Source organism: Aquarana catesbeiana, linkage group LG06, assembly GCF_042186555.1.
Source record: "Aquarana catesbeiana isolate 2022-GZ linkage group LG06, ASM4218655v1, whole genome shotgun sequence".
Lineage (NCBI taxonomy): Eukaryota > Metazoa > Chordata > Amphibia > Anura > Ranidae > Aquarana > Aquarana catesbeiana.
The window spans coordinates 252,153,299-252,165,616 of record NC_133329.1 but is presented as its reverse complement, the minus strand read 5'-3'; the positions used below and the strand labels follow the sequence as shown (position 1 = coordinate 252,165,616).

The following is a 12,318-nucleotide window of genomic DNA, read 5'->3' as shown; positions in this document are numbered from 1 at the left end:
TAGCCCTCAAGGTCTGGACTTTCAGACTACAGGGTCATCCTGTCCGGATACAGTGCGACAATGCAGTGGCTTATATCTATCACCAAGGGGGCACCAGAAGTCTGGATGTCCAAAAAGAGGTGAGTCACATTTTTTTCTGGGCAGAAAGGCATATTCCTTGCCTGTCCATGGTCTTTATTCCAGGGGTGGAAAATTGGCAGGCGGTTTTTCTAAGCCACCAGCAGCTGTGTCCAGGAGAATGGTCTCTACACCCCGACATATTTCAGGCCATATGTCAAAATTGGGGTACCCCGGATGTAGACCTATTCACGTCCAGGTTCAACAAGAAACTGGACAGCTTTGTGACAACAACAAGGGACCTGCTAGCACAAAGGTCAGATGGCTTAACGATTCCATGGGATCGGTACTCTCCGATCTATGCTTTTCCTCCAATTCCGTTCCTTCAGAGGGTCAAAAGGGAAGCAAAGTCGGTCATTCTGGTGGCCCCGACTTGGCCCAGGTGACCTTGGTATCCAGAGATCGTACAGATTGCAATAGGAAGACCTTGGGTTCTTCTGCTGCATCCAGATGTACTCTCACAAAGGTCCAATATTCCATCCTGCCTTACGAAGTCTGAGTTTGATGGTTTGGCTGCTGAGACCCACATTCTGACGGGTTGTGGGCTCTCGGGGTCAGTCCTTTCCACTCTGGTTAAAGCTAGGAAGCCGGCCTCCAAGCTCATCTACTACAGAATCTGGAAGGCATATGTTTCCTGGTGTGAACCCAGCAGGATGCTTGCCTTTCTTCAATTAGGCATAGAAATGAGGCTGGCTTTGAGCACTATCAAGGTCCAAATCTTGGCCTTGTCAGTAGTCTTTCAGAGGCCACTTGCCTCACATTACCTGGTCTGGGCCTTTGTTCAGGGGGTGCGATGCTTGGATGCACCAGTCAAACCTCCTGTGTGCCCATGGGATCTGAATTTGGTTTTGTCCGCTTTGAACGAACCACCTTTTGAACCATTGCACCATGCTTCTTTAGTTCTTCTGACAAAAAAAAAAAAAAATTGACTTTTTGGTAGCCATTTCCTCGGCTAGAAGAGTATATCATATATTTATGAATTTATGATTTCTTGGCCATTTTTCATGGCGTGTGCATGTGTGTGTGTATATATAAAAGGTCAATGCGTTTCTGGACTCCTGACAGACCCTTGCATCTTTCATGCAGTGCTGCACTGATGTTTCTGGATTCTGAGTCATCGGGAAAGCAAAAGAATTCTCAAAGGATCTGCGGGAAAAAGTAGTTGAACTGTATAAAACAGGAAAGGGATATAAAAAGATATCCAAGGAATTGAGAATGCCAATTAGCAGTGTTCAAACTTTAATCAAGAAATGGAAAATGAGGGGTTCTGTTGAAACCAAACCACGGTCAGGTAGACCAACTAAAATTTCAGCCACAACTGCCAGGAAAATTGTTCGGGATGCAAAGAAAAACCCACAAATAACTTCAGGTGAAATACGGGACTCTCTGGAAACATGTGGTTCAATAAGGAGGCACTTGAAGAAAGATGGGCTGCATAATTGAGTCACCAGAAGAAAGCCATTACTATGCAAATGCCACAAAGTATTCCGCTTACAATATGCCAAACAGCACAGAGGCAAGCCTCAAACCTTCTGGCACAAAGTCATTTGGAGTGATGAGACCAAAATTGAACTTTTTTGGCCACAACCATAAACGCTACATTTTGAGAGACGCCAACAAGGCCTATGATGAAAGGTACGGTGGTGAATCGAGGTTGTGTGAGCTAGAAAGGCAGAGGAAATTTGGTCAAAATTGTTGGCAAGATGAATGCAGTATGTTATCAAAAAATACTGGGGGAACATTTGCATTCATCAGCCAGGAAGCTGCGCATGAGACGTACTTGGACATTCCAACATGACAATGATCCAAAACACAAGGCCAAGTCGACCTGTCATTGGCTACAGCAGAATAAAGTGAAGGTTCTGGAGTGGCCATCTCAGTCTCCTGACCTCGATATCATTGAGTCACTCTGGGGAGATCTCAAACGTGCAGTTCATGCAAGACAGCCCAAGAATTTATAGGAACTGGAGACTTTTTGCCAAGAGGCAATACCAAATACCACAAAAGACTTCAAGCTGTCATCGATGTTAAAGGGGGCAATACACGGTATTAGGAACTGGGGTGTGTAAACTTTTGATTAGGGTCATTGGGTAGTTTCTGTTGCCATTATGATTTAAAAAGAGTAAAAGTTGATTAATAATAAACGGCTTTAGCCAAACACTAACCATGAGTGAAAGAAGTTTTGTGTTATCATTCATATTCTCTGAAAAATAGCCAAGAAATCATACATTTTGCCAGGGTATGTAAAAAAAAAAAAAAAATATATAATATATATATATATATATATATAAAATATATATATATATATATATATATATATATATATATATATATATATATATATATATATATATATATATATATCCACTGACATTTGTTTCCTTACTCATCTTTTCTGACTTTTTTTCACAAGTTCTGCATTTGGCTAGGATCAGTGTCACTAACTGGTAGCATGAGTCGTTACCTGGCCCCTTTAGAGGTTGCACAGACAGTCCAACTCCTCCAGAATAGCACATCAATACGTGCCATTGCCAGAAGGTTTGCTGTGTCTCCCAGCACAGTCTCAAAAGCATTGAGGAGATTCCAGGAGACAGGCAGTTACTCTAGGAGAGCTGGACAGGGCCGTAGCAGGTCCTTAACCCATCAGCAGGACCGGTATCTACTCCTTTGTGCAAGGAAGAACAGGATGAGCATTGCCAGAGCCCTACAAAATAACCTCCAGCAGGCCACTGGTGTGAATGTCTCTGACCAAACAATCAGAAACAGACTTCATGAGGGTGGCCCGAGGGTCCGATGTCCTCTAGGGCAGGGCTCAAAATTTTAAGTCCTGAGCTGCTAGCCAGGTCTTAAGAGTTACTCGCCACCATTTGCCCCACCCAACTCCTACCCTGCCCTGCCCCTCAACACGCCCACATAAATTATCTCATGAAATGACACGGATAAATGTTTTATGCAGAATTAAGTTACCAAAAATAAATATTAACAACAACAATTTTAACAATAATAACAAAAAGCATATTTCATTGATCTGACTGATAAAAAAAAAAAAAAATTATATATATATATATATATATATATATATATATATATATATATATATGATTGGTTACTATAGTCACTGTACACATCATTACTGCCTTGTTAAGTAAATATTTTAATGCTATATTAGATATAGCATTAAAAAAAAAAAAAAATCTAAAACCAGTGAATGACACTCGCTGATTTAGGATGCAGAGAAACTTGCAGCAGAGTACAGCACTGGACAGGGGGAGTGGGAGCTGCCAAAGTTAACCATTCCTAATAACAAGCTGGTGATTGGTTGCTAGGCAGTCCGAGCAACCAATCACCAGCTTGTTAATAGGAATAGTAAACTTTGGCATCTCCCGCCCAACCCCCTCCCATCTTATCTAGTTCTTTGCTGACTCCCGCTGTATACCAGGCCCTGCTAAGAGAATTTTCCATAACAGTCAAGCCTCAGCGCTCACTCTGTCTCACATCCAACGGTACATAGGTAGCGTTCCAAGAGATGCTCTGCTTGAGCTGGGAAAACTCCAAAGCGCTACAAGGAAATAAAAAAAAGGGCGCAAACGTCTAGTGCATTACTTCGAACACCATACAATTTATTAAAAAGCCAAAACCATACTCACAAGCATTAGGAAATCACAAGCAAAAATGATCACATTTCCAACATGGTGGATACCAGATTGCTGTAGTTGGAAAGCTGACATATTTCAGAAGACAAGCCCCGTTCCCCAGAGCTGATCCAACTTACAAAGCATGATTTATATGGGGACCTGGCACGTAAACTCCACCCCACTGCTAGCTTCACCAGGTGGAGCCAAAAACACCTACATTATTAGCCACCTCCTCATATCTGCAGAGAGCCATAGAGCAGAGAATGTAGGTTGCAGCGAGAACATTATACATTTTGAGTAAAACATTACTCTCATCTATATGGCTATACTACTTCACAAGCTTACTTTGTAGGAGGAAACCTCTCTCTCCAGTCCTCACTCCGCTCATGCATGCTGTCCTTGGAAAGCACGCTGTGTCCTGGAGCGCATGTACTTCCATCGCTCAATGCCGGAGAAACGTCAAGCCGGCAGCGCGTCATCAGGGGGTGGGGTCTTTCGGACAAGCCTCCTGGTTGTCTCTAGGGACACCTCCCACAGTCCTACTCCATGCCATGTCACAGAAAGGCAGGGCCAATCGCAGGTGCAGACCAGAGTCTCAATGATTACACCAGACTCCCGGGACCCACTCTCTGCATACAGATCTGGCCATTATGAGAACTGTCAACAGTATCTCGGCATTGGGGCAGTGACATAGGCGTGTGCCAGTGGTGAGGAAGTGATCCATGTGTCAGGGTGTTAAACCCATTAGCAAAGGAAGGGGGCAGAGGCTGGGAGGAGAATCGGCTCTCGTTCAACCAGCTCCATACTCACCCTCTGATTATTTCCACTCGCCACATGTGAGCAGGCGAGTGGAAATTTTGAGGGCTGCTCTAGTGGGCCCTGTGCTTACTACCCGGCACCGTGGAGCTCGATTGGCATTTGTCATTGAACACCAGAGTTGGCAAGTCTGCCACTGGCACCCTGTGCTTTTCACAGATGAGAGCAGGTTCACCCTGAGCACATGTGACAGACGTGAAAGGGTCTGGAGAAGCCATGGAGAATGTTTTGCTGCCTCTAACATCGTTCAGCATGACCGGTTTGCTGTTGGGTCAGCATATTCATGGAGGGACGCACAGACCTCTACAGGCTAGACAATGGCACCCTGACTGCCATTAGGTATCGGGATGAAATCCTGGGACCCATTGTGAGACCCTACGCTGGTGCAGTGGGTCCTGGATTCCTCCTGGTGCATGACAATGCCCGGCGCCTCATGGGGCGAGAGTATGCAGCCAATTCATGGAGGATATAGGAATTGATACCATTGAATGGCCCCCACGCCTGACCTAAATCCAATAGAACACCTCTGGGACATTATGTGTCGGTCCATCTGATGCCGCCAGGTTGCACCTCAGTCTGTTCAGGTTGACCTGGTCCACATCTGGGAGGAAATACCCCAGGACACCATCTGGCGTCTCGTTAGGAGCATGCCCCAATGTTTTTAGGCATGCATACAAGCACATGGGGGCCGTACAAACTACTGAGTACCATTTTGAGTTGCTGCAATGAAATTTCAGTAAAATGGACTAGCCTGCTGCATCATTTTTTCACTTTGATTTTCAGCGTGTCTTTGAATTCAGCCCTCTGTAGGTTGATAATTTTAAATTTGCATCAAACCACATGGCATTATTTTGTTCCTAAGAGCCCTTGCACACTGGGGCGGTTTGCAGGTGCTATTGCGCTAATAATAGCGCCTGCAAACCGCCCCAAAAGTGCCGCTACTTTCATTCCAGTGTGCAAGCCCCGAGGGCTTGCACACTGGAGCGATGCGCTGGCAGGACGGTAAAAAAAGTCCTGCTAGCAGCGTCTTCGGAGCGGTGAAGGAGCGGTGTGTATACCGCTCCTGCCCATTGAAATCAATGGGACGGCGCGGCTATACCGCCGGCAAAGCGCCTCTGCAGAGGCGCTTTGCGGTGGTATTTAACGCTTTCTCGGCCGCTAGCGGGGGGTAAAACCGCCCCGCTAGCGGCCGCATACCGACGGTAAAACGCCGCTAATAATAGCGGCGTTTTACCGCCGACGCCGCCCCCCGCCCCAGTGTGAAAGGGCTCTAACACATTACCCAGTCCATATTAGTTTAGCAATCCAGCATGATATTTTTCCCCATTGAGATATGATGTGTTTTCAAAATGTTCACTTTAAATTTTTTTGAGCACTGTATTATGATGAAAGCAGGTGCATATTGTACACTAACCTCTGCCAGGAAGTCTCGTAATGATAAAAGTAGGCCAATGACCACAGCTGCCAAACAAGTATCTTCTGTGCAGTTCTATAAAAAAAGAAGTCAGAGAAAATATTTGTGTGGTGTTCTTATTATGTATGTTTGCCAAGTAACATAGGATAGGCTTGTTTCATCACTCATAACCTTTATTAAAAACAGTGGTTATATTGTGGATGTTGGATGAAACCCAGACTTTAATATTTAATACCGGCAAAAATCTCCTTTTGATCCACCGTCAACTATGGATTGCAAGATCCTACCTGATTTGATACTAATTGAATAGATTATTTAAGATTTGTCCTCATAATACATAGTTTAGGTAACTCTAAATAAAAAATTGCATGGAGAATGTATAATAAGATTGTATAATGTTTGGCCAGCCTAAGAATTAAATTGATGACTATTTCTAAAGTAGATCTCCATAGTTACATAGTTAGTAAGGTTGAATAAAGACACCAGTCCATCCAGTTCAACCTGAGTGAGTGGGTGCGGGTCTACAATTGAATCTCCAGACAAAACATTTGCATGGGATAGAAAAGGGGAACTTTTTACCAGTGATGGTGTCTCTTTCCTAATCACCTATCATTGTGACATGAAGAAATGAAAACTCCCAAAGAAATATTAATAAAAACAGAAGCTTTAACCCTTCTCTACTCTACCAAAAGCAAGAGTTTAGTCTTTCACACTGTATCCAGTAAGGTAGACCCTCACACTACGGAGAAATCAGTGGGTTTTGCTGATTTAACAGATACATGGGTGTTGCCAGCATTCAAGGTTTTGCTTTGCTGGAGAGTTTCAGGGGATAGTTGGTATTCACTGCAAGTCCCAACATGACTTGCACAGTTTTAATGGGCTTGGTCTGCTAAAGAGATCATTGCTGTTCACTTGTTAAAGTGAATGTTCACTGCTGGGCTAGACAAATCCATTGATTACCCCCAACCACGCTAAACAGCACAGACGGATGAATTTCCTGATGCTAACTATTCTATTCTGACAGTCTGCACCCCCGGCTGTCTAAATACCCAAACAGTAAGGATGAGCTCAGGCGTGTTCGCAAGCCGCACGTGCCGAGCCCACCAGGAAGTTGGCGCTGCGCTAATCACAAGCAGCGAGACATTTCCCGATCTCTGCAGCCGCACATCGGGACAATGTCTCACTGCCTGTGATTAGCGCTGTGCAGTGCTGACTTCCTGGCAGGCTCGGCACATGTGGCTTGCCAACACGCCTGAGCTCATCCTTACCAAACAGTGACTGCAGTTGATTCCACCTGGCTTCTTTGACTACCCAGCCAAAAATTTGTCGACCTATGTGGTGTCAGCAGAGCTACCCATGCCTCAAATGTTGTTCAATTCAAAGAAATCAGCTGGAATTTGAGCTGTGTATGGCCAGCTTAAAGTATTATTAAAGGCATTTTTTAAATTAAAATAATAATCATCTTATACTCACCTAGTCCATGCAATGGTATTGCACAGAGTGGCTCCGTATCTTCTCTTTTGAAGTCCCCCACCAGTGATTTTAGCGATTCCTCTTTTGTGACACAGCGCTGGATTGATACAGGACTCAGGTAAGTGTTGGGAGGGGGGTTCTTGACATCAAAACAGATTCCTTTTAGGCCTTATTCACATGGACACACCTATCTGTACACTCATGCAAAGGGCTGTCTTTGTCCACATGGGATGCACAGGTGGCCCGTGGCATGGGATGCACAGGTGGCCCGTGCCATGGAAAGCAAAAGTCTTCACATACTCACCCACCCAGTGAATCGAGTGTTATCCCCCTGTGAATGCACTGCTGCTACACACCGCGTTCCCAGCCACCATCCTCCCCTGTAATGTCATCGGGAGTCCGCCTTTCTTCTCCAGGGTCAGGCAGGCCCCCGATGACGTTTGCAGCTCCACTCTCCAGCTGCTCTGTACCTCTGATCCTGAAGCCTCCTGGGATATGTTATGGGGATAATACAGGCGGCTATGGGTGCAGAACAAGTCCTTCTCGCGCAGGCACAAATGGCAGTATGGGGCAGAGGCATTTAAAAAAAAAAAAAAAAGTTAAAATGAAAAATAAATCATTGTTTTAAAGTGTTTTTTTTACCCCTGCATTTCATATTCCTGAATTTGCCTGCTGTACCATGTACTTGTATGAAAAAGTATCCTGCTCCTTGTATGGCTTCCTTTGTGTGAAATCCCCTGTGTTCTTGCCAGTTCCATCTGCTTTCCTATTAAAACTGACCACACTGAGGTGAACACAGCATGGTCAGTTCTGTAGCTGTGCTGGGAGCTCAGCCTGGTCTCCTCCAATGATCAGACTTATCCTGACACACCTCCCCCTGCATAGCCTTTCACTGGAAAGCTCAGTGCACTGTTGTTTCTCCTCCTCCTCCTCCTCTCCCCCAGCTCTTATGCAGCTTAGAACAGAGGGAGCAGAGGGGGAAGTGGTAACTTATAAAGGGGGGGGGTATTTATAATGTTTTATTTATTTATACCTATACACAAATGTTTTGCCCTTTGTTTCAATTTTAAACTGAATGGGCTGTTTTACAAGGTAATCGTTTACAATCACTTTAACCTCTTAACGCCAGCTGAACACACATATGTGGCATGGTAGCCGGCGGTCACCAGAAAGCTCCCGATGCATACTAGCGATTGGGAGCTTTCTGATCATGTGCCTGCTGTGACAACCAATCACAGCAGTCACATGAGCCGAATGCCCGCCTCCTGCCGCTTAGAACCCTTAAAGGGCTGGCAGGGGGTTGCAAGGTGAAAAAGATCAACTCTAAAAGGGAAGGTTTACTTTAACTACTCCAGATTCAGCTGAATGTTGCTGTTTACACAGACAGCTGTGGGTTTTCAAGCAAAATCTAAAGTAACAGAGAATAAAGCAATAAATAAGATGTCATTTTTACATGGATTCTGCAAAAGCCAGGGATAGCAATGGGATGCAAGCTGAGTACTAGGAGATAAGATCAGCTCATATAATATAATATATACATATACACACACAGACACTTATGTCATGGTCCACAAGTGACATTCCTATTCCCCAGCCCAGTACCTTGCAGAATGATCTGTGTGTCCTCCTCCCTTGGAGAGCTTCCTGTTCACTATGACAGATTTCCTCCTAATGAAATTCCAGCCTGAGAAGTAGAAGATCCTCCCCCTTCCAAGTCCAATGACTAGTTGCTGAAGTGCACACACAGCACAGAATACATGGATGGCAGGCACAGAGAATACTACAGGATCTTCATGGCCAGGGCAGGCAGGGAGGAGGTGATCACTGCAATGAACGGTCAGCAGTGCAGGCAGTCTGGCTGGAGAAAATGGCTGTGCTCAGTATAACACACCATCCAGCACAGAGCAGAGCAGATTTCAGGGAAGGAAGGGAAGTATGACTCCTGATCCTCAGCGATCACTGCAGGAAAAAGCAGCACGACAGCGATCTCAGCTCCTTCCTCTTGTTATGACATTTCAGATGGCAACAATCACGCCTCCTGCTAGCTCTGCGCTGACATTGGTGGAGAGGATCATGTGGGCGGGGCTGTCGTTTGCCTCTTGTAGTACAGAGGTGCAGCCTTGTGGTTTCCTTCTCATCAGAAGTACGTGTGTCAGCCGTAATGAAATCACTATAACGTTTCCAAGGCAGGAAACACCACATTTAAAAAAAAAAAAAAAAAAAAAAAAAATCACATTTTAACTAACAGCACAGATCTCAACCCAATCCCTGACACCTAACGTGAGATTTAACATGTTATTGTAATTTAAAAAGTTGCTTTTATAAATCTGCAGCTTTAAAGCAGAATTTCAGCTTAAAAGTGGTAGTAAACTGCTGCGGAATAAAAAAAAAAAAACAACTTGTAAGACAATGGCATAATGTGCTAGTATGCATCGCATACTAGCACATTATGAAATACTCACCTTTGAACGAAGCCCTTCCAGTGGCGCCCGGTCCCCACTGAGAGGGCTAATATCCTACCCCCGTCTTCTGGGTTTACAGGCTTCAGCGCTGTGAGTGACCGGAGCCACCATGACGTCACTCCCCGCATGTGCGCGGTAGCCCTCGGTTCCAGCAAGAATCTCTGAACCATGCCGAACCTTCAGAACACATGCGCAGGTGATGTCACTGGCTGAATGCAGGGTGAATATCTCCTAATCTGTGCAGGGTTGGGAGATATTCATTTTACCTATAGCCAGGTAAGCTTTATTATAGGATTACCTGTAAGTAAAAATCACAAAGCGGGCTTTACTAACGCTTTAACCCAACTAGCCTTAAAGTGGAGTACCCCCCCCCCTGTCCAAAAATAAAAAGTCAGCAGCTACAAATACAGTAGCTGATGACTTTTACTATTAGGGCACTTATGCCGTGTACACACGGCCGGACTTGCGAACGGTCTAAACACCATCGGCATTTCCGACAGAGAGATTTAGAACATGTTCTATATCTGAGTCCGTCGGAAATGCCGACAGAAAAAGTCCGCCCGTGTGTACACGACTTTACCTGTCCAGGCATCCAGTGGTGTCCTCACCTGAACCAATTCTTGAAGCGGCTCTCGGGTGCAGGTGCCGCCATCTCATCTAAGGGAAACCGGCACTGAAGTCTTGCGCCCTCACAGCCGTTTTACTACTCCGGATGTGTGAATCGTGCTGTGCTCTGTGAATGGGCCGGCTGCAGGGGGGGGAGGGGATTCCAACCTTCCGACTCCTGACCTGTCAAAACCAGGTACCTGCCCCCCCTCAAAAGGTGCCAAATGTGGCAGCGGAGGGGGGGGGGGGGGGGGAGACAAGTTGAGCTTCACCCTTTGGGGGAGTTAAAAACACCGCTTTTAGAGGAGTTATGTGGTTTTATCCTGCCTCTAAACATCCCTCAATGTTAACATATGTGTCCAAGCACACATAGGCGTTTACAGGCATTTGGAGGCAGAAAAAAACCCAAGGTCAGCGCTTTCAGGAGAGAAGCGTTTTAGTGTCACAAAATGCTTGACGTGCCTAAATGTGTGTTACAGCTCCAGTGTTCATTCATTCCAATGGCCAGAATACAGTAATATTCTGGCCAATAGAACTAATTAATGCCCAAGCACATGACGAACCTAAACGTGTTTGCAAAGCTGAGTTCCTGCACCTATTCTGAGTAAAAAAACCATGGAAATAGGTAAGTGTATACATCTTTTTTACACAGATTAGCATAGGTGTTAGAAGAGGGGAGGGGACATTTTTAAACATAGATTGGTTTGAGCTGGAATTCTACTTCAAAGCCCAACTCCAGGAATTAGACAAACTCTACCGTTGCAGTGGTGTAACTACACCCCCCTGTACACCTGGATACCTGCAGGCATTCAGCGGCTGCAGAAGGAAAATGGAGGGGATCGGTTTCTCTCACCACTCCTCCTATCCAGGTCCTGCTCTCCTGCCTTGTCGCCCTGCAGCGCTACCGGCTTCCCTCCTCCCCTCTCCCACCGGCTGCTGTGGGGATATGTCAGGATGAAGAGCATGGAAGGGGCCGAAAAAAATGTAATTTACCAGCCCCTTCCTTTTCTGAATGGACAAAGTCAGTGATCAGTACCAATCACTGACTCTGACTATGTTTACTATGCTTCAGTTTGTGAATGAACAGGAATCTCTGTATAGAGCTATTCCTGTCCATTCATTCTGTACAGCTGAGGTTGCAGAGATGGAAATTGAGGGCTGTGTCTTCAATCTCATTTCTTTGTCTCAAAGGTGAAACATCAGAGGTCTTTTTAGTTACCCGATATTTCACCAAAGCCCCAAATGGGGCTCCTAAAAAATTGTAAAAATAATAAAAAATAAAAAATTATAAAAACAATAAAATTAAAGATAAAAAATTACTGACACCAGTGGCAGAACTACCAGGGTTGCAAAGATTGCACTTGCAACTGGGCTCTGGCATTCTGCCTCTGGGCTCAGAGGGCAGACCAGGAGGGTTAGGGGGCCCTTCCTGGTTTCTTGCACTAGGGCCCCGAAGGTTCTCGTTATCTCTGTTGGGGCCCCTACACTACAGAGACTAACTGCTCCTTAAAGTAGTATTAAATACATTGAGCACAATAACAAACATTTCCCAGTAAACTGTTAACGTTCTTACCCCAGAACTTGCAGTTTATAACTTTCAGTGTTGCTGGCTCCTCTTCCTGTCTTCATGGGAAAAAAAATAACAGTGGACAGTGCAGTCTATAGCCAGTCTGTTAATTTGAAGAAAAGAGGGAGGAGAAGCAGGGAGGAGCAGGGGAGTGCCTTGTCATCCCTGGCTAAAGATCTGTGTGTTTCTATGGATGCACACAGTGTAGGGTGACACAACTCTAGTCCC

The 12,318-nt window shown here is 45.2% G+C and overlaps 1 protein-coding gene across 3 annotated transcripts in view; it reads right to left on the bottom strand.

Moving 5' to 3' along the window:
* INPP1 (inositol polyphosphate-1-phosphatase) overlaps nucleotides 1-9,494 on the bottom strand; it is a 79,415-nt gene extending 69,921 nt beyond the window's left edge. For all 3 annotated transcript variants that reach the window (XM_073633207.1, XM_073633208.1, XM_073633206.1), the window contains exons 1-2: nucleotides 9,058-9,494; nucleotides 5,983-6,057 (exon numbers count right to left, since the gene is read on the bottom strand). The gene's annotated coding sequence lies outside the window, so the exon portion shown is untranslated. The remainder of the gene's footprint in view (nucleotides 1-5,982; nucleotides 6,058-9,057) is intronic.
* Nucleotides 9,495-12,318: the final 2,824 nt, after the last annotated feature.